Source organism: Culex quinquefasciatus, chromosome 1 (assembly GCF_015732765.1).
Source record: "Culex quinquefasciatus strain JHB chromosome 1, VPISU_Cqui_1.0_pri_paternal, whole genome shotgun sequence".
Classification (NCBI taxonomy): domain Eukaryota; kingdom Metazoa; phylum Arthropoda; class Insecta; order Diptera; family Culicidae; genus Culex; species Culex quinquefasciatus.
Window position 1 is genome coordinate 118383734 of NC_051861.1, and position 23826 is coordinate 118407559.

Sequence of the window (23826 nt, forward strand, 5' to 3'; positions counted from 1 at the left end):
AAAAGCGCCAACTGCAACCGATTTGCGCTTCACCAGACCGTGACCAACCAGCGGGGAGTCCGCTCCCGGAACTGGCGACCGGTCAACCGGTGGATGAGTGTTCGCAAATTACGTAACGCTTGACATTTTTGTTTAATTTTAGACTCTTTTCTGTTGAATTTAGTTTGAAGTACTAGTTTAAAAGCAAATTTTCGAACAATATCGCAATCATGACGTCACCTGTCAATTTTCGTTACATCATTCTTGAATGAGCCCCTCCTCACAGAACGCAATTCGCGGAGGCTCATCAGTCAGAGAGCAAACGAGAGTGCCCAGCAGTAGTTATGGCTGGGAAATGCCAATTAATTACTTCATTCCGGAGGGGTGCATCCGTCACACTAGCTGGTGGTGGACCCCTCGTTTTGACATTCGCAACAAAAAAAAAGAACAACAACTGGACAGTGCCGCGCATAATGTTTATTGAATGAGCCCTCGTCACATCCATCCCGGGTGAGAGAGAGATGCAGCAGCGGCACTGCCAGTAATTAATTGGCATCACTGAATTGACCATTGACACAGTTATTTGTACGGGGGGTGCGTCAATCGTCGGTGCATCGGAGGGTCACAATTTTAATTGATGGCCTGCTTTACTGGTGCATAATCATTTGGCGAAGGCACATTTCACGGTCATCTGTTGACATTTTATGGGCGATGGCCACATATGCTGTTTACATTCAATTTAGTGAGGTTATGTTGGCGCCCGCAGCCTAATTAAGGGTCAATACGGTCTGATTTGGAGTTGGCCAGTAAATTGGGCGAAACTTTCGAATTATTTACAAACATTTCTAGGATAAAAAAATATTAAAGAATTATAAAATTTTAAAAAAAATTAACGTAGTCCCACGTTGAACACATTGTGATTAAAGTTAATGGCGTAGGACTATACGGGCTTTTCACAATTTATTTATTTTTTATGCGTGTGTAATATTTATTAAATTTTCAGCAATGAGAATAATATAAAGAACAATAAAAAATAAAATAAAAATGAATGACGTGGGACTACGCCTTTTCACATTTTGTTTTTTTATTATTATTTTGTATCATTTAATCAAATGTTACGGAAAAGTTAACAAATGACTCCAATTTGACAATACACGCTAACAAAAAATTACCCAATTAAAGACGCTATTCGATTCAAAATGTTTAAGGCATAATTTTCACTAATTGACCCTAATCGGTGAGAAAAGCGCCACCTAGCTTTTCCACCCCCGAACCCATCTCACGAAAGCTAAAATTCCTCAAGCCAAAACAAAAATCGAACCTGCGGTGCAAACTTTAAACCCGCAGATAGTTTTCACTACTGCAGAGTAACCAAACTAGAGGGAGAAGAAGAAAACAAAGTCGTAGTCGTATTTTAGAACGACGACTCCGGTAAGAAAGTGGCCAGAAACTTTTGGCGGGAAATGCAGCAGCACAGCAATATCATTCTTTTAAGGAGCAAAAAAAAGGAGAGCAGTCGATTGCGGGTTTTTATTTCCCCTCTGGAGAGTCTTTTTTTTCTGTGAATGGGTGCCGGCAAGTGTGGGTCGAACAATTTTCGAAACTATTTTTAATTAGAATTAAATCAGTCTGAAAATGGTGCGCGAGGAGAAGTTTTGCTGCGATCCGGGTTCGGGTTTCTTGCTCGGTTAATCGTTGCTTATTTGGGAAGTGGGAGTCTTTTTTGGTTGCAAAAGCTGGATGTATCGAATTCAGCTTGAAGAATATATTTACAAAATGAAAATAAATTTAGATAGAAGCGTAGTCCCACGTCAAAAAAAGGAAAAAAAATAATGCATCGCATTTGACAGCAAAACTAAAAATACTCAACATTATCTAGATTTAAGAAAAATTATAGGTATACCGTAGTCCAACGTCATTAAAGTAACAATTTGCTAACCAATATCAATGTAACGATTCTTGTTTATAACAAAATACGTTGCAATTCCACGGTGGTCAAAATAACATCTTTTCTTTGTGCTTCATCAACAAATTTTTCGATACCTGAAATATTTGAGCTGCAAGAAAATTAATGATACAGTACGTAGTCCTACGTCATTGAAGTTGAAACGTCAAATGTCAACATAAATAAAAATTTCAATCTTGTTTGATTCAGGAAAAAAATAATAACAACTCATTCACACACACACTAAATTTTGACAATTGATGTTTCCAAAACGAATGATGTAGGACTACGCAGTTTCTTAGTAATTCCCTTACAAATGAATAATTTTACCGTTATAAATTTTGTTCATGAAGGACTTTTGACTTGATGATCATTTTAGCTTTTTTAAAATTTTGACGTAGGATTACGTATTGAGTATAGAGTAAAAAATGACTGAAATTTTAATTTTTTTAACGCAAATGGCGTAAGACTACGAATTTCGTTTTTTTTTTTCTAAAAAAAAAATAATTGTTTTGAGCATTTTTGTTCTACTTGACAAATAATTTGATATTTTATTGATTGTAAAAAAAATGTCCAGAAGGAGATTGTTTTGCTCGATTTGTCGATAACTATTTGCATAGTTTGAAACAAAAATAATTTCCCACAGCAACAGATAATCAAATTTGTCCTTTGTTTACACCAAAACCACAAACCACACAATTTCCGTAAATCAATTATTCCTACATACTGACGCACGATAATGTCGCACTCTGTCGGCACAACCAAAAGGTCATAAAATGATTAAAATTTCATCAAAACCCACAACAATCCCCCTTTTTCCCTCACCACCACTTGATTACCATAGGTTTTTATGAGGCACGAGGTCGGCCCTTTTTTTAGCCACCCAGCAAACCACCAACTTATTAACCCATTAGTGAGAGCCTCCTTTCACCTTTAATCTGCCATGTTTGGATGTAAACAAAGGCGCCCACCTTTTTCGCGCGAAAAAGAAAACATTTCAGATAAATCGAAAACAACGAAAGCTGCGGCGCCACGGCGCCGAAAAGTAGGTCACCAATGGGCGCAACTGTCAAAATTGCAATGTAAACAAAGAAGGTGTTTGACGTTTGCAAAAGGGCGTAACCGCCATCCGTCAAAACAATCGCAGTTACGCCCTTTCCAAAGCACTCTTCCAGTCGTCACCGCTCAAATTGACTTTTTATCTCGCACAAAAAAAGATGGCGGCCGCGATTCGTTCCAAATTGCGCGGGTTTTTCATCATTCTCTTCATCTCCGCTTCGTCCGGAAGCGACCGATATATGTAAGATTACTTACGCGCATTTCAATCGCATTTTTTCCCCCCGACCGTCTGTGTGTGAAAGTGAATCTTGGCGGAATTGTTTCTTGCGCCGGACGCGTTTTAGGCTGGATTTTCATGGATCATGCAACGACATCGTAAGCACGAGCATCGACATTTTTACGATGCTCTTGGATGGCGTTATGACTTAGCTATGACTCAAACCTAAATAACGGGCAGACCAGGAAGGTGCTGTGTCCTATCCCTCGCCTAGACCAGACCAAAATCCATGATAAAACTGACAGACCAAATCTGTCAGACCAAGACTGTCAGACCAAAGAGCAAAAAGTAAACAATCTTGGTCTTCGACATTGGTGCACACAAATCAAGAATAGAAAATTTGAAAAAGAATTTTATTTTTCCAATTCAATGACTGGGTTTGGACTGCAAAATTGAATGTACGTCAGCAAATGATTAAACAGTGCGGCGTCCTGTACACCGACAATTAAATAAGCAGTTAAAAGCCTTATTCTTCCATTTTATTTTTTGATCGCGTTTTCGGTTTACACCTGAAAAATCTTGAAATTATTTATACGGATTTGTAATTCCTCTCTTTCCATCATTCCCTTGGGGCAGACCGCCTTTTTGCCCACAAGCGTTTCAAGAAGGAACGGTAGAAAATGGGAGAGAAACGCTTGGGGAAACGTCAACACAAAGCAACACGTGCACGGAAAAAACAAAGATAACAATTTTAGACAAATGCAGGGGAACTTTAATTTAGAACCATTCAAAATTTATTTCCGGATAGCACAAAATAATATTAATATTAATAATGTTTGGCAGCATTTAGTAGAGCACGACAAAATAGACCAAAATAAGAACGGCGAGAACGGGAAGTATCTAATTAGAGATCGAAAAATCAAAGTATGCTATTTGAAGGGACTGAAAAATAATTGATAGATGGAGCCATATTGATATTGAGAAAATTGACAGCCAGAGAGTCAACTGTACAAAAATGGGGTGAATTGTAATTCAGAAATTCAGAAATTCAGAAATTCAGAAATTCAGAAATTCAGAAATTCAGAAATTCAGAAATTCAGAAATTCAGAAATTCAGAAATTCAGAAACTCAAAAATTCAAAAATTCAGAAATTCAGAAATTCAGAAATTCAGAAATTCAGAAATTCAGAAATTCAGAAATTCAGAAATTCAGAAATTCAGAAATTCAGAAATTAGAAATTCAGAAATTCAGAAATTCAGAAATTAGAAATTCAGAAATTCAGGAATTAGGAATTAGAAATTCAGAAATTAGAAATTCAGAAATTCAGAAATTAGAAATTCAGAAATTCAGAAATTAGAAATTCAGAAATTAGAAATTCAGAAATTCAGAAATTCAGAAATTCAGAAATTCAGAAATTCAGAAATTCAGATATTCAGAAATTCAGAAATTCAGAAATTCAGAAATTCAGAAATTCAGAAATTCAGAAATTCAGAAATTCAGAAATTCAGAAATTCAGAAATTCAGAAATTCAGAAGTTCAGAAGTTCAGAAGTACTGAAATTCTGAAATTCTGAAATTCTGAAATTCTGAAATTTAGAAATTAAGAAATTTTGAAATTATGAACTTAAGAAATTTAGAAATTAAGAAATTTTGAAATTATGAACGTAAGAAATTAATAAATTAAGAAATTCTGAAATTTTTTCTTAATTTCTTAATTTCTTACTTTCTTAATTTCTTACTTTCTTAATTTCTTAAATTCTTAATTTCTTAATTTCTTAATTTCTTAATTTCTTAATTTCTTAATTTCTTAATTTCTTAATTTCTTAATTTCTTAATTTCTTAATTTCTTAATTTCTTAATTTCTTAATTTCTTAATTTCTTAATTTCTTAATTTCTTAATTTCTTAATTTCTTAATTTCTTAATTTCTTAATTTCCTTTTTTCTTAATTTCTGAATTTCTTAATTTCTTAATTTCTTAATTTCTTAATTTCTTAATTTCTTAATTTCTTAATTTCTTAATTTCTTAATTTCCTTTTTTCTTAATTTCTGAATTTCTTAATTTCTTAATTTCTTAATTTCTTAATTTCTTAATTTCTTAATTTCTTAATTTCTTAATTTCTTAATATCTTAATTTCTTAATTTCTTAATTTCTTAATTTCTTAATTTCTTAATTTCTTAATTTCTTAATTTCTTAATTTCTTAATTTCTTAATTTCTTAATTTCTTAATTTCTTAATTTCTTAATTTCTTAATTTCTTAATTTCTTAATTTCTTAATTTCTTAATTTCTAAATTTCTAAATTTCTTAATTTCTTAATTTCTTAATTTCTTAATTTCTTAATTTCTTAATTTCTTAATTTCTTAATTTCTTAATTTCTTAATTTCTTAATTTCTTAATTTCTTAATTTCTTAATTTCTTAATTTCTTAATTTCTTAATTTCTTAATTTCTTAGTTTCTTAATTTCTTAATTTCTTCATTTCTTAATTTCTTAATTTCTTAATTTCATAATTTCTTAATTTCTTAATTTCTTAATTTCTTAATTTCTTAATTTCTGAATTTCTTAATTTCTTAATTTCTTAATTTTTTAACATCAATCCCTTCCCTACTAACCCCGAGTAGGCCGCGGGTAATCGGCTCCCCTCCCACTAACATTTACACACAAGATCCTCTGTAATTATTAAGTCAAATGTAATTACAAAAGCCGACTCGGTCCTAACCAGGTCCCAGTACCGAAAAGGACCTAATAAAAATAATTTTATGAAAAAAAAAAAAATAATAATTTCTTAATTTCTTATTTCTTAATTTCTTAGTTCCTAATTTCTTAATTTCTTAATTTCTTAATTTCTTAATATCTTAATTTCTTAATTTCTTAATTTCTAAATTTCTTAATTTCTTAATTTCTTTATTTCTTAATTTCTCAATTTCTTAATTTCTTAATTTCTTAATTTCTAATTTCTTAATTTCTTTATTTCTAAATTTCCTTATTACTTAATTTCTTAATTTCTTAATTTCTTAATATCTTAATTTCTTAATTTCTTAATTTCTTAATATCTTAATTTCTTTATTTCTTTATTTCTTTATTTCTTAATTTCTTTATTTCTTTATTTCTTTATTTCCTTATTTCTTTATTTCTTTATTTCTTTATTTCTTTATTTCTTTATTTCTTTATTTCTTTATTTCTTTATTTCTTTATTTCTTTATTTCTTAATTTCTTAATTTCTTTATTTCTTAATTTCTTTATTTCTTTATTTCTTTATTTCTTTATTCGTGTTTTTCCGAATTTCTTATTTTCGTAGTTTCTTAATTTAATCTAAATTATAGAATTTGTTTTCTTCTTCTTCTCTCTCTCTCTCTCTCTCTCATATGTCTTCCAAAAATGAGGTGGGGGGGGGGCTTCCACCCGAATGTACCTGCCCTGGTTTGGGGGCTGTCCAAAATATGTCAACTACCACTTCGGTTTTTAAGAATTTGACGGTTTTAGCTACAACTCTAGCTACGAAAATCACCCGACTCCTATAACTCCAATCACGACTACATATTCCTGCTTTCATAAATAACATCAATTCCATTCCATTACTTGCTTTTCTTCTTAATTTCTCCCACCCTTCTAACCTTCAGCCAGAACTATGATGCAATTATTAAATCTTTATTCCATAAAAATAAATATGAAAAAAAATCTAATTTTTTCCATGTTTTCAACTTTCCGTGCATGGTAAACCGTACACACTTTGATCTAGCGTACTGTTTAAAAATGTTCTATGTTTATGGGTAGCACTCGTATCATAGGTGGCAATCAACATTTTCCTTGAATTACATACATTTCATGCTGTGAAATAAAATCAAAATTCTTTCTTGTTATTTGAAAACGTAAAAACCCACTTTAAAATAATTTGAGGTAGCCTATCGTCTCTTTTCAAAACTTTGTCGATATCAACATCAGCCGATTCCATTGTTGCCATTTTGGCATCGGAAAAATCTCATGTGTTTGCCACAAAACGCTTGAAACGCTTGCCTGCTTGAAATATTCACGGAAATATTTCACAGCGTTATTTGGATTGTGTCCAGGGTGTCGCGGCAGCAATATGGCTGACAGAACAGGCATCGAACTACGATGCACTGACATTTTAGCAAAGCATGGTAGTGACTATGCTTTCGATGTCGGTCATCTTACGATGCTCGTGCATCGAAAATCAAAAGTCGGAAAATCACATTTTCGGGGCTTTCCGGCAATTAGTATTTGTTTTTATTGTTCGTACTGCCATGAACAATCAATCTAAACTATTTTACCACTTAACTTGGTCGAAAAATATGAGTTTTCGACCAAATTTAACCACGAGCATCGAAAGCCGCTTTCGATGTCGGTCATCGAAAAATACATGAAAATCCACCCTTAGACGTGTTTTGTTTTGATCGGTCAGGCCGCGGCTTCCGGACTGTGCGGCGAATCGGTTTCGCTTTCGATTGACACATATCCGTTGCGGCGTTCATGGTGAAGGTGAGTGACAGTTTTGGAACTGTCAATTACACGCTAAATGGTTTGGACCCATGCAGCAAAAGTGCTGATTTTAACTCAAAATTCAACTTTTCAATTACGGACTTCAAATTTAAGGTACCTTGGAGATCTTAAGTGTCAAATTGATGTGAAGTGATGGGTTCAGGTTATAAGGATGCAATAACAAGGTAAGTGAAGGTGAAACTGTTGCAGCTGAGCGGAGTTGGAGTGAATTGACCTCTGGTAAGTAACTGTCAAACTGTCACTTATCGCTACTCCAGTATTCGATCAAAGCATTCCGATTCAACCGAATTGCTTTCGATTCGATTCGATCGAAACTTCCACACGTTTGACGTTTCGAGCTCCAATCTTACCCTCAATCGACATCAAAGCCCAATTTAACGTAACCACATGGCATGCACAATCTCAAGGGTTGTATCATCATAATGCGAAATCACGTGATGATTCACAGACAACCAGACCCGCTCGGTAACATCTCGTCGATCTGCGATCGACTTTGACAGCTCGCGTTAGTTCACCTAGCGTCCGCTAGGGGCGCCACTTTTCCGCTCTTACCCAACGCCGATCCATTTATCTTTAATTTCAAAACTATCTGAGTCGCTTCCTCTTGCCTCGAAGGGAATTTTGCGGTGTTGCGTCGACGGCTCGAAATTTGAAATTGCTCTCGATTCTTGCGTTTTTTCGATGATCGAGCCTCACGTAATGAAGCGTTATGAAGTCAATCGAGCGATCTAAACTCCCCGACGGAATAACCAATTCTAGTCGCGAGGCGAAGCTTGTAGATCTTGGCAGAAGCGATTCGCACTCAATTCTTTCTGCAAACTTTGCGAATAAATTCTGCGCTGCCGTTCGTGATAGTTTGGACGGTGGTGATGGGGCGAAACGGACGAGCGGGGTTTTGTATACTATTAATATCTTTCCAGAAGAAGCAATGGCATGATGGTGCATAGGAGCAGACTGTTGCTCTTAGAGGTAACCCTTGGTAACTGGTGAGGTCAAACTTTGGAAAGTTACCTTAAATATTAGTTTTCCTTTCAATTATGAATATCAACAAAACATTTCTATGAAGGTTTTGGTTTAGGGATTAGGGTTAAGGAATTTTGGTTTTGGGTTTTGGGTTTAAGGTTTTGGGTTTAGGGTTTTAAGTTTATGGTTATGGATTTTGAGTTTAGGGTTTAAGGTTTAGAGTTTAGGGTTTTGGGTTTAAAATTAAGTTAAGTAATTTAAGTTTTTTAGGTACATTTTTGATTCATGGTTTTGGGTTTAGGGTTTTAGATTTTGGGTTTTGGGTTTAGAATTTAGGGTTTAGGGATTCGGGATTTTGGTTTTGGGTTTTGGGTTTCGGGTTTAGGGTTTTGGGTTTAAGGTTTTGGGTTTAGGGTTTTGGATTTTGAGTTTAGGGTTTAGGTGTTGGGTTTTGAATTTAGGGATTTGGATTTTGAGTTTAGGGTTTAGGTTTTGGATTTTGAGTTTAGGGGTTTTGGGTTTAGGGGTTTAGAGATTTGGGTTTAGGGTTTAAGGTTTTGGGTTTTGGGTTTTGGGTTTTGGGTTTTGGGTTTTGGGTTTTGGGTTTAAAATTAAGTTAAGTAATTTAAGTTTTTTTAGGTACATTTTTGATTTATGGTTTTGGGTTTAGGGTTTTAGATTTTGGGTTTTGGGTTTAGAATTTAGGGTTTAAGGATTCGGGATTTGGGTTTTGGGTCTTGGGTTTGGGGTTTAGGGTTTAGGGTTTAGGGTTTTGAGTTTAAGGTTTTGGGTTTAGGGTTTAGGGATTTTGATTTTAAGTTTAGGGTTTAGGTATTGGGTTTTGAGTTTAGGGATTTGGATTTTGAGTTTAGGGTTTAGGTTTTGGATTTAGAGTTTAGGGTTGTGGGTTTAGGGGTTTAGAGATTTGGGTTTAGGGTTTAAGGTTTTGGGTTTTAAGTTTAGGGTTTAGGGATTTTGATTTTAAGTTTAGGGTTTAGGTGTTGGGTTTTGAGTTTAGGGATTTGGATTCTGTGTTTAGGGTTTAAGGTTTTGGGTTTAGGGTTTTGGATTTTAAGTTTAGGGTTTAGCTTTTACGTTTTGAGTTTAGGGTTTTGGGTTTAAGGTTTTGGATGTTGGGTTTAGGGTTTAGGATTTGGGTCTAGGCTAAGTTCTCGGGTTCAGTTGAGGTGTACATGAGTTTAGGCAAATGAAAATATAATTTCAAGATCCAGATATATTTTTGACAGATGCATAAATGTGATGTGTTTACATTTTGATTAAAATTGCCGAAAGTTGAACTTGAAGTTCAAAAGTCTTTTTTAGATTTGTTTGCCTCCTTGACAGGCTGAGCGATAAAAAATTGAAATAAAATTTGCAACAGACTTAGGTTTAGTTGTCTTAAACAATTTAAAAAAAAAAACAAAATCATTCAAACCAACCACCAAATTTGGTACCGTAAAACGGGGTGACTTTGACAACCGGGGTTACCTTGAAAGGTTTGAGATTTTTCCCCAAAATGAAGAGAACAAATCATACTGACCGTGGTAGAGGAGTATTCAAAGTACTCTTAGAAGAAGTTTTCATAAAATTTTGAAAAGTTTAAAAAGTGAGTTAACTATAATTAAGAAAACGTTGAAAAGTAGCAATATTTTAATATTCTGAAAGTGTCATGATTTACTCAATGAACATGATTTCGAATCTGAAAATGGAATGCATTTTCGGATTCTTTGGACAATTTTCCACTAGGAGAAGGTAAAATAAGTTTGTAAATAATTGATATGATGTGTTTTTGAAACATAATTCGAAAAAAAAATCTCTCAATTTATAGGCATTTTCAGTAGAACAAATGTCATATGAAATGTAAAAACTTTTGATTCTTGCTTCGATTTCAGTTTATAGTGTAATATGATTCGATAATTTCATAAACAAAACTAGTTTTAATGAATTTTAGGCAAAATTTTGACTTTTTATCAATTTTACCAAAAATGTATATGTATTTTGTTAAACAGCTTAGAAACTTAGTTAACTATTTATAAACATTGTTTATTTTTTCTCAAAGCTGTAGTGATGGTACATTTGAAGTAAACATAAAATTTGAACACATTAAATCTGAGTTTTATAAGAAAAACTATGACTATGAAAGTCACCCCGGAATTCAAAATAAGAATTTTCAGTTCAACTATTTTTTTAAACACAATTGAAAAAAACTTTTTATCAAAAATAGTGCATGCACCTTATGCGACCTACCCTACACAGAAAAAAAAGTTGAGTGGAATGTTGAAAATTTGGTAGGTTGAGCCAACAGAGGTAATATTCTGTTTTTGAGTAATATTACATAAAAAATGTGTATAAATGTGAACCTGATGAATATTCATCAAAAACTGATGAAAATTCATCATTTTCTGGAGTAAAATTAATCATTTTTTTTGCCACAAAATCTGTCACCATTTCCTGATGAAAATTACCATCATTTTTTTTTCTGTGTAGTACATGTGGTAAAAATAGTAATCTTAAGACAAACCTTACCAGTTGGAAAATATTTCAAAAATAAATTGGAATTCTATCAATGTCACCCCGGTTTACGTTATCAGTTTTTCTTTAACTCAAGATCTGTTTCCAATTTATAATCTAATATTTTAAAATAATGTACATTAATTTCAAAAAATCTTTTGAATAAGCTGATAAAAAATTTGCACAAAGCAAAAAAACAAATCGTTTGTTTGAAAAACCATCAAATTTAGAAAAAATGTTGCTTGAAGTTGAAGAAATCCATTTTACAATTACGGACTTCAAAACATGTCACCTTGAAGAAAACGTGAAACGTGTTAATTTTGTGCCTAACACGACATCAACCTTTCAATTACGGACTTCAAAATCAAGGTCCTGTGGAGATCACAAAAGTAAAATTAGGTTGGTTAGGTTAGGTTAGGTTAGGTTAGGTTAGGTTAGGTTAGGTTAGGTTAGGTTAGGTTAGGTTAGGTTAGGTTAGGTTAGGTTAGGTTAGGTTAGGTTAGGTTAGGTTAGGTTAGGTTAGGTTAGGTTAGGTTAGGTTAGGTTAGGTTAGGTTAGGTTAGGTTAGGTTAGGTTAGTTAGGTTAGGTTAGGTTAGGCCAGGTTAGGTTAGGTTAGGCCAGGTTAGGTTAGGTTAGGTTAGGTTAGGTTAGGTTAGGTTAGGTTAGGTTAGGTTAGGTTAGGTTAGGTTAGGTTAGGTTAGGTTAGGTTAGGTTAGGTTAGGTTAGGTTAGGTTAGGTTAGGTTAGGTTAGGTTAGGTTAGGTTAGGTTAGGTTAGGTTAGGTTAGGTTAGGTTAGGTTAGATTAGGTTAATTTATGATTCTTGGATGCATCATAAAAAATCAACCTTTCAATTACGGACTTCAAATATAAGGTCCTACGAGATCTTGAAGGAAAAATTGCTGTGAAGTGCAAGTGTTAAATTTAAGATTCTAAGGTGTAATAGCAAGGTAAGTGAAGTGAGAATCTTGCTGCTGAGTGGAGTTGGGATGAATCAACATTTGGTAAGTAGCTGTCAATCGTCAAACTGTCACTAGTCGCTAATCCAACGTTCAATCGAAAGTTACCAAAATCATTCGATTGCACGTTGGCTTGCAAAACCAGTCAACAGAACGCCAAGGGTTAGCGTCATTGCAGCCGACCTCACATTTTAGACCACAGAAGCACACAACACCACTGCTAGCTCTCGACACTCTGCGGCACATACCCCAGGACCAACTAGCTAGCGTCCTAGCGAGGCGAAAGAAAAGTTATGTCTTTGTGTACCAAAGTTTGTTATTAATATTTGAGGAGGTATTCCGAGTGGGCCTGCAGCCATAGACGCTTAGAATGCTGGCGCGCGCGAGAACCGGTCGAACCAGGCCATCATTCCTCTCCTTCCCTCGTGCAGAGGTCGCCTCTCAACTCAAGGGGAAGAAGGGGGGGGACATATTTGCGATGTCTACTTAATGATATGTGAATTATTTACGAAACACTTTCTGGTAAGAGTTGCGGAAACCTAGCTGGCGGCTATTTGCTTTTTCAAAAGGAGTGTCTCCAGTGCATCTTCTCGGCGAGAGGTCAAAGTTTGATAATTAGCCCGCTCTTTGAGGTTAGGACTTCAGTCCTGTCACAAACTTTTAATTGGAACTTAAGGTGGCGAGAGTTTGTGGCGTCAACAAGTTGGCGCAAATCTTCTCTCCCCTCAGAAGAGACCAAGTTCGTCAAAACGGAACTTCCGGGCCGCCATTGTAAGCGGGGCGCTATGAAAGCCTCTTTTCATCGACGACCTGTCGCCGAGTTTGATTGAAAAGCTGCTTTGCAAGCGCGAGCAACTTTTTTTCTTCAAAAGAGGAGATTAAACATTCGACGCACACATAGAGAGTGCAGGGCACGTTGCACATGTTCGACTTGTCAAAAAAGGGGAGGTCCGACCAGCGGAGCTAAGCTTGTTGTGCTGGAAGGCAATTGATTGAAAGGTTCACCACCAGGGGCGCTGCTGTTTTGTCAGCAGATTCTTTGCTTTTCAAAAGGGGAGATTTTTTTCTGGGATAAAAATTGGGATTCTCTAAAGGAGAAATGTTGGATTGAGAAGCAGGTCCTGTTGAAGCTGAAAATTTAATTTTCTTTTTACTCCGAAAGGATTGGCAGTGGATGCTCTTTTCCAAGGTGCAGTAGTCGCAGGATGTGTGTACGAGATTATTTGGAGAGAAAATGTTGGAATAATATGTCTCCAGGTCCCAACGGGAAGCACAAGAATTGTGATAATCCCAGGTTGATCAAACTCAATCAAGATCTAGAAGATTATCTTGCTACAAAGTTATTGTTTGGAAGAAGTCCCATTCTTTTAATTTGGGAAATAATTTTGATTTTTTTCACATTTTCATCAGTATCAAAAAAACTGAAAAAAATCACAAAAAAAAACAACTCATCATTCAGCGAACCAACGCCACACTTCATTCATACCAATTTCACAGCAGAACGCTTCGTTAGCCTCGGAAACAAAGAACAGCCCCCGTCCAAGTGGAAGTGTTTGCCACTTGAAAGGAAACCCACTACGAGCGCCTAATCAAACGAGAGAGATCCACTGCGGTTCTGATCAGAATTGTAGAGGACGCAGCCGGGAACCGAGTTCAAGCACCCGGTGTAACCCGATACCACGCCGCATCGAATCATTCCCAGCAGGATGGCAAGGATCCGTTTCGAAATCAAAACATTGGAAATTTCGAAGGGGGAGGAGAAAAAATCACAATCCCAGAGTGACAGTAAAAATATTTGGATTTTTTTCGATTTTAAAACTCAACTTTGAGCTAAAAACACCTCATCGCTTAAAGCGGGCAAATAGCCGAGCGGCTAGCGTCGCGGGTCGCAACCCGCGCACCTCGCTCCGAATCCCGTCGCAAAATTTTCGAAACTTTTTTTTCGCGGTGTCCCCCACTCAACTGATGCATTCCTCTTAACAAATCCGGGATGAGTTTTGTCGTTGTGTTCGATTCACGCGTTCCCCTCATTAAAGGTGGGCACTTTCGTCTCATTTTTGAAGTGGAAAATTGTGATTCTGCATTTTTCGACTGGATGAATTACTCGAGAAATTCGGGGAGGACGCCGAACATGATTTCAAACATAACTTGAATTTTAATTATAGAGTTTGTGTACACGTAACTCTTTTTCGAGCTGATTCCGGGAACCGGTCGTCACCGAAGAATTTTCGGATAAACTTCCCCTCCCCTTCAGAAAATTGTACATGACATGCGATGTTCTTATTTTTTTCGTGGAGCATGGAGCCAACACATCTGGGGTTGAGACGTTTGATTTGTGTAATTTCTTCATATGGCGTTTAATGATCTTTCCCTTTTTCTTCTAAATCGCTTGGCCCAAACACGGCGGTTGTTGCGTGAAAATATTTGAAGGAATCTTTATTTTCATTTCTGGCAGCAGCAGACGTTTACAACTCCGGTGTTTAAATATACTCGCACCGTCGTCGTCGGCGTGGACCATAATTCCAGATCCAAACTCCCTCCGAAAAACACCAGCCACAAGATATAATTATTATTTTTAAGTACTACTGGTACGGCAGCAGTTGTTGAAAGTTGTCTTCTTTGCATTCTTCATTTTCCACGCGCGTTGTTTTTGTAAAAGATGAATGGAAAATAAAACCGACAAACTGCCTGATTGACGACGACTGATGAAATTGGAGGAGGAAGGAGGGTGGAAATGAGCCGACTCATCACCGGCGTCGTCGTCGTTTTTCATTATTTTTCCGGCGGGTTGCCAGGAAAATTCAAGGAGGAAGATCTGTTTTGTTTATCGAAAGTGAAAAAAGGGTTTAAGCGTGTAACGCACTGGAGAAGCGAGGCCAGATTTGATTATAATTTTTGAAGAAAGCACTGATTTTGTTTTCTATTTCAGTAAAACTTACGAAAATTGACAAAAAGATTGTGAAAACAAAAAACTTAACAATGTAAATCTCTTAGAATTGTAATTTAAAAAGTCTAGACATCACATAAATGACAAACTCAAACATATCAAAATTGACAGATCAAATAAAAATGAATGTCAAAATGTCACATTTCAAAGCAAACAACAAATTTTCACTGAAAAAAACAGTTAATTTTTCTCAATCAAACAATATTTTAACCAAATTTCCAAAAAAATAATCCAACCCAAACTTGCTTAAAAAAATATACAGATTCGTGAAATGTCAAGAAATCTTTTACATATTTTTCACTAGCATTTTAAAAATGAAATGCTTATCTTTTATGGAAAACATCAATAAAGATCAAAAGAATTAAAAGTAAAATTCGAGGAAAAAATAGGCAAATAACTATATCAAAATTTGAACATAAATTAGATCAAAATTTCTTATTTGTGCTGAAGTTTTCGTTTCGTTTACAATATTTATAAAAACTAAGCATATTGACTTCCAAATCTTTATTCAAAAGAGTAAAACAAATAAACATAAACAAAATATTTTAACATAAATATTGCCAAAAGTTTATGTTTTTCGAATGGAACAAAAGGTCGAAAGTAGAAAAAATACCGAATGGAAAAAAGTAGACAAAAAAGGACAAGAGGTTGAAATCCGTTTTTCAAATCAATTGCTCAATTTAAGAGAAAACGTTTTTCGACCTTTTGTCCTTTCGGTCTTTTTCTGTACTTTTAACCTTTTGTTTATTCGACCCTTTTTTCTGTATTCGACCTTTTGCTAAGTGCAACGAGTGATTTATCATTAAAAATATTTAAAGAAATTTTCATGATTGAAGGAATATAAAAACCATCAGAAATAAAACAGAATATATTAAATTAAATATAAAGAAGAGGATTAGGCAAAAATCATTCATCTTTTGTGTTCATTTTAGAGAAGATCTTAAAAAAGTTTTGCCATAACAATATTTCATAAAAAGGAACAATAACAATACTAGTAGTTTATGCAACAAGTTGCAAAAAGAGGATTTTTTCAGCACGAGTCGTACATTTATCCAACGAGGTTCACCGAGTTGGATAAATACGAAGAGTGCTGAAAAAGTCAAGTTTTGCAACGAGTTCCATACAAAATTTTTTGCAATTCCAAAAAACACACACTGAGTGAAATTTTATGTATTTTGTCAATAAATCGTTTAAATAAAAAATATGTTGAAAAGTGTAACTTTTCAGCATTTGTTTTGAAAAGTGTTGCTACTCGATTCTATTATTTTTGGTACAAAAAAGTAGGCTATTTCGTCGTTCAAGAATGACAGGAAAAGTAAGTAGTTTCACGACGGAATTGCAAAAAAAATGTTTTAGATCTCTGTGTATAGCATAATCCTAGTAACATATTAGGTTTTACAGTATGTAAAAAAAGTATTTACACCCCTTGGGCACTATGCACATTTTGTGATGAAACATGTAAAAAATTTAAAGTTTGACAGGAACCTAGTACTACGTTTTGTTCAGAAACTCGTGCCAAACATTTTGCTTCAAAAAGCTCATGAAAAGATGATTTCTATAAAAAGTTATATAACAAATACTATTACGAAAATAAAAAAGGTGCAAAAAAAGTTTGTACACCTTTCGAAAAATTTACATAAATAATGTTATTTGTTGACAAATCACCATAAATCCAGTCTCCCAACTCCAAATAGGCATCCTTGACTGATTAAAAAATAATTTGGATTGAATATAAAGTTTACTAACTACTTAGTATAAAAGTTTATATAACTCTGGAAATTCTATAGAAAACTTATCTTAACTTAATTTTGAAATCTTCTAATTCAACTAAATGTCAATATATTACCATAGAATTGCAAAATAAACATTTGGGAGTGGGTATAACACCGTTTTGGGGTCTTTGTATCGCTAGAATAGATTTTTCGTTGGAATTTCGTAACAACCCGGAATTACGTCGTCGGAAAATCCGCCGGCATCGAACCGGTCCACAATTCACAAGTCAACCTATGTGGAATCGGAAAGGGCATAAAATTTCCGATCTTTTGATACCCAAACATCTAGGTTTTCTTTAAAACCTACGTTTTTAAATACCTGGGCAAAAGTAAGTTTGATCCACGAGAACAAAAATTACGAAATTCCATACATTTTTGACAGGTTGCTCAAACGAAACCATAACAACGTTTTTGCTTAGGTATTTAAAAACGTGGGTTTTATAGAAAACCTGGATGTATGGGTATCAAAGATCGGAAATTTTATGCCCTTTCTGATGCCACATAGGTTGACTTGTGAATTGTGGACCGGTTCAGATGCCGGCGGATTTTCCGACGACGTAATTCCGGGTTGGTACGAAATTCCAACGAAAAATCTATTCTATCGATACAAATACCCCCAAAACGGTGTTATACTTACTCCAAAATGTTTATTTTGCAATTCTATGGTAATATATTGACATTTAGTTGAATTAGAAGATTTCAAAATTAAGTTAAGATAAGTTTTCTATAGAATTTCCAGAGTTATATAAACTTTTATACTAAGTAGTTAGTAAACTTTATATTCAATCCAAATTATTTTTTTAATCAGTCAAGGATGCCTATTTGGAGTTGGGAGACTGGATTTATGGTGATTTGTCAACAAATAACATTATTTATGTAAATTTTTCGAAAGGTGTACAAACTTTTTGCACCTTTTATTTTCGTAATAGTATTTGTTATATAACTTTTATAGAAATCATCTCTTCATGAGCTTTTTGTAGCAAAATGTCTGGCATGAGTTTCTGAACAAAACGTAGTACTAGGTTTCTGTCAACATTAAATTGTTTAGATGTTTCATCACAATATGTACATAGTGCCCAAGGGGTGTAAATACTTTTTTTACATACTGTAAGTAGGCCATAAAAGCCTATTAAGGTCGTATGAGGGTTTTCAGAACCATGATAAAACCTAAGTAAGTTTAAAAATATTACTAGGGAACGCTATAAGCGTTGTCAGATTTTCGTATTAAGTTTTTGATATTAAGCTTTTAATTTGAAATTTAAAGCTCGCATATTCCTTCCGAAACAACGATTCAAAAAAATAATAATTTCAGCACCTTAAATTATATTTTTATCAAATTATGTAAATCAAGCTATCATTTTAACAAACCTAAAAACACTTATTTTGAACATTTTGAAACGATGTTCCTGATCTTTGAAAAAAAAAATGTATGAAAAATGCTGAAAATTTCACCATGTTTTCATTTCTAAACATTAAAAATAAAACCAATAGTTTTCCAGATATCGTCAGTATAAAATCAAAGACCATTTATATTTTTTGTATGTTTTGATTTGGCTCAAACTTTGTGGGGACCTTCCCTATGACCAAAGAAGCTTTTTCGTGTCATTGGTTCACCCATACAAGTCTCCATACAATTTTGGCAGCAGTCAATACAAAAATGGTACGTAAATATACGTAAATATTGTGGGTCTCGTGGCGCAGGGGTAGCGGCTTCGGCTGCCGATCCCGATGATGCTATGAGACGCGGGATCGATTCCCGCCTTATCCACTGAGCTTCTATCGGATGGTGAAGTAAAACGTCGGTCCCGGTTTCTCCTGTCTCGTCAGAGGCGCTGGAGCAGAAATCCCACGTTAGAGGAAGGCCATGCCCCGGGGGGCGTAGTGCCAATAGTTTCGTTTTACGTAAATATACGAAAATCTGTAACTTTTGAAAGAATTTTCTGAGCAATTTGGTGTCTTCGGCAAAGTTGTAGGTATTGTTGAGGAATATTCAGAAAAAAAATTGGTACACGGAAAAAAATTGCCGATTGTTTTTATTAACTTTTGTTTTACAAAAACTCAATTTCCCAAAATACTTATTTTTTAATTTTCGAGATTTTTTATATGTTTTAGGATATGTCCGCAACATATCAAAAAATCTCGAAAGCCATAGAGAAGTAAGCTCAACAAATCAGCCGCCGAGTTATGATTTTTTTTAAAGTGGCTTTTTGAAAAAAATCAAAATTTCACACAAAATGTTTAATGTAAAATTGAACTTGCAATCGAAAAGTAGTTTTCAAAATGTTTGATATAAGGCTCCGTTTTCAAGATATAGCTACCGAAAGTTTAATTTCAGCGAAATATTTGCAGTTTTTTATATATAAATATTTTTCTAAAAAGTTTAGAAAATTTGCTATAAAATTGTCTAAGATACTTTGAAGATTGGACCTCTGGTTGCTGAGATATAAAAAAATCTCGAATATCAAAAAATACGTATTTTGGAAACTTGAGTTTTTGTTCAAAAAAAAAGCTAATTGAAAAATCGGCATTTTTTCCGTGTGCCTATTTTTTCTGAATATTCCTCAACAATACCCACAACTTTGCCTAAGAGAACAAATTGATCAGAAAACCTCAAATGTCACGGAAAAAATACCGATTGGAGACTTGTACACTCAACCCCCGGTGGTTGGTCACTTTTACGTTTGACACTTTTTTAGTTTGTACCCCGTTGGTTGGTCAAAGTCAAACTAAAAAGTGACGAACTGTCACTTTTTATATGGCGCTCACGCACACTATCAAAACAAACGTTCAGTAGTGTGTGTGAGCTCCGTGTAAAAGGGGTGTCAAACTAAAAAGCGACCCCGTTCGTTTGACAACAATTGGTGTCAAACCATCGGGGTTTGAGTGTACGAGTAAACCAATGACACGAAATAGCTTCTTTGGTCATAAATAAGGCCCCACACATATCATTTGCAAAGGGCTTATCTTCATAAAATATTTTCTAAAATTTAAAAAAAAATTAAAAAAACAAAAATGTTAACTTTAAGATCCCTGAATGATGAAAATTGTTCAAATAATAAAAAATTTGATTGAATCAAGATTGAATATAATTCTTTAGCAGAATTTAGATTTTTATGTGAGATATTTTTCCAAAAATCATCGTTCCCCAATGAGAATTTTGGCTCGAGCCTCGAGTTGATCTGGCTCGAAATCGAGCCTGAATCGAGTCGAAGCTCGAGCCAAAATTTTCAGTGGGTCAAAACTCAAGTACCAGAATCCTGAAAAAAAGTTAGACAACAAATAAATTTAAAAAAAAATCTTATCATATTTTTTTCAATATTTATGTCACTTGGCTCTGGTTGAATTCGAAGGGGACAAAAACAAACAAAATTGAACATTTTAATTTTTTTCATTGTATGTATCACAAAATGCTGAATACATTGTTATACAATAATGATACAGTTAACAAATTTCAACATGTCAATAAATTCATGAAACCATTATTTTTCTTTAAGTATGGCGTCTTTTTTTATGTGTTGTTGCTAAATAGTTTATTTAAGCCTACAAATTCTCTGTTTGATTAAAAGTTCAAAAATAAACTTTATTGAATGTATCCTAAAAGTTTTTTCAATGAAAATTAAAAAAAATTAAGGGGGGAATAAACTTGATTTTTTTGCAATTGCTTAAAAAACGAAATAAGAAAATCGGATTCTTTTTCCGAAATCGGCCTTAAGATTCAGATTTTGTACTTTTTCAAGAAACAAGGAAATCATACCTCTCCACAGATGTTTCCACCTCCGGAACAAATTGCCACCTTTAATTTTGCCATGTAAACCTCCGACACACATGGCCAGGGACTAAAACTATTCATTCCGGAGTGCTACTGCTGTATGTTTCCACCTCTAGAGCCAGCCAACATTGCAATGCAATGCATTTCCCCTTAAGTAAAATTCTTATTATTTCCTCCTTTTATTTTTCCGGAGAAAACAGACGCGCGCCTGGTGCAGGGGCCGGCACACATGTGCAAGTGATAAATCGCCTGTTTTGTTCCGTGATGCTTCTCCGTTTTTTGTTTTTGTTCCAAGCACCAAAACTCATATTTACCCAGAGGAGAGAGGGTGTGAAACAAATTCGACGACGGCGACGATGATCACAGTCAATGTTTGAGTATCGTTTGCGCGCGCCATGTGTATGAGAAGTTAAATTTATGTTGACGATTACGCCCTAAGAAAATTAACTGTGAAGTCGAATCGAACACTGAAAGTTGGAAACTGAAAAAAAGACTTCGAAATTTAACGAAAATTTACGAAAAGTCTTCAAAAAAGTATTCCGTAACTCAAAAATCAACAAAACTCTTTAAAAATTCATTTTTCTTTTGTTGCAAAAATGGCTCAGTTGGTAAGGGCGCCATCCTTTTTTCCACCTGTCACGCACCTAGGTTCAAATCTCACCACAAAAACAGTTTTTTTTACGACAAAACTTTTTTTTCAAGTCTTTCAAACTTTCAGTGTCTATACAAAAATCGAAAAGGAAACAAATTGTGATCTGTGATGGCAGCAGCAGATGCCGTCACCGCAAGAAAGCCCAGCACAGAGGTAAGTGAAAAAGTGGAAATTGAACGGGGAAATTTTAAGGGGGCGGAACACGGGTCCCCTTGATGAAGTGACACATACGCCGCCACCAACACGGTAGGGAGCGGACCTAATTTTTTCGATGGAGAGTGGAATTTTTGAACGTGGAATGCGGTATTCAAAGTGATGGGATGCACTTGGTTGAAATTTACCGGGAATTTTCGGTTCGAGTTGCGAAGATTGATGACTGTCTCTCGCTGGGTTGATTAAGTGGGCGCAATTAACGTACCTGGAAAGAGAGAAAAAAATTAGGCGTTAGTTTGTTTTGAAATTTTGGATGTTGCACGATGTTCTTAATTAATACAAACAAGGGCGTCTATGTTGTATCGAATTAATAAAAGGAACGGAGTGGTAATCAAAATGTAACTTTTAATATTTATTTTGAAAAAGCGCAGGTAGGTTTGGATTGCTGGTTCCTATTTTACTGTTATTTTTTAAAGCAAACAAGGGCGTCTATAACGTTGTTATTTTTCAGTTTTGAATGCATTATATTCTGCATTGTTTGTAAAGAAAAAAATGCATCTGCGACCTATCCGTTTATGAAAAAATTCTGCTTGCTTTGTAATTGTTGATGTTTAAAGATGTTTAAAGTTTCTGCAAACAAGGGCGTCTATAATTCTGCTCTTGTTGAAAAATTGAATATTATAAGAAGTTCAAAGATTAAACAAGAGGTCGTCTACAACTTATCCGTGAAGCTTAGCTTATTATGAACTTTTCCTTGGTTTACGACGAAATAGGTGAATGCAAACAAGGACTTCTATGCAGCTATTTATTTTAAAATTTGAGAAATGCTAGAAAATTTTAAATTTAAACAAACAAGGGAGTCTAGTCTGACGTTTCAATTGTGAAAAAGTGCTGTTAGTTTCGATATAAAAATGAATAGCTATGTTTAAAGTTAAGGCAAACAAGGGCGTCTATAATGATGATTATTTTTGAATTTTGAATACTTCAACGATGTTCAAAGGTCAAACTAACAAGGGCGTTTATGACGTTTTTTAGAGCAGTTTTTGGAGTTTCTAGCTGCACGATGATTTTGACCAAGGGCGTCTACTTGGTTCATCATTTAACATCAATCACCTGTCAAAAGTTAACCACACAAAAACCTAACCTATTCAAACCCCGCCAATAAATCACAAACCCCACAAAGCACAAAGAGAGTGCGGCACAGGTTTTCACGCAGCAAAAAAACGCAGCATCTCGTTGCCATAATCATCTCACCGAGGGGTTGACCCAGATAATCCACGTGAAGACCCCCAAGCGCCTGATCTGCAAAAAAGCCAAGATCTGCACAGTCTTCGTACACATTTGCCGACTCAGTGCAATTCATTTCCCGCATCCAATAGAGTCGAAGAAGAAAGTGTGTTTCAATAAACATCCGACGTCGAGTTCGACGTCGAAGACTCGAGGCTTTCGTGTCATTATCGAAACCTTAAGGGGGGCGCGCTGCAGCGGAAAATTTTCCTTCCTCCCGTTTTCGAAGGAAAAAAAGCCGCCACCATTTCTGACAGAGATTAAATAGAACTAATGTGAGCGCTTCTTCACCGCCCCAAAGGAGTGAGACAACGCTCTTTTGTGCAATTGCATGAAATTCCAGAAATTAAAAATTTAAACCCGCAATGCCACCATTTCATTAAGAGGGGCGTTTTACAGCCTCCGTTGAGGGGCGCGCTCAAATTACAGCCAGCACAGGTAACGACGACCCTGGGGAAGATCCTAGGCAAACATATTTCACGAACCGAGGTCATTATGCACACACGTTTATCGTCACTCATAAACCTTGGTGTAGGTGGAAGTTAAATTCAGACCGACGGGATGTGTGTGTGATTTCTCGAAGATGAGCCTCATTGTGGACGGTAGCAGCAGTTGGAGTCATTAAAATTTTGCTGGAAATTTGAGGGCGGGATTTTAATCACGTTCTAAGTTTAACTGATTCAGTAGATGTGCCCTTAGGCTTATTTTGAAAGAAATTAGAAACACAAATTTCCAAAAAAAATTGGCCCTGAAAACTCGTGAAAAAATTTAACTTGGAATTTAAATAAAATACAAAAAGGGCATATCTACAAATTTCGAGGGCGCATATCAAAATTTGCTGTATATTAAAAAAAATAATTTTAAGGCCGTTTAAAAAAAACTGTACTCAAGAGCGCATAGCCTTGGGATTTTTTTATACGCCCTTAAAATACATTTTTTTTCAAAAAAATGCCCTTTAAATTTGTAGATATAGTATTTTTTCAATTTGGTTCGTGCTTATAGAATATGGACGATGCGAATAAAAAACGCATGCGCCTTAAAAATTTGCCAATGCGCCCTTTAGCTTGTTCAATTTTTCAGTTTTTTTATTTGTACCATTA

General features: G+C 34.9%; 1 protein-coding gene across 4 annotated transcripts in view; it reads right to left on the reverse strand.

The window, feature by feature from the left end:
• LOC6038421 (protein sidekick) overlaps positions 1–23826 on the reverse strand; it is a 166243-nt gene that overhangs the window by 86858 nt on the left and 55559 nt on the right. The window lies entirely within an intron of this gene.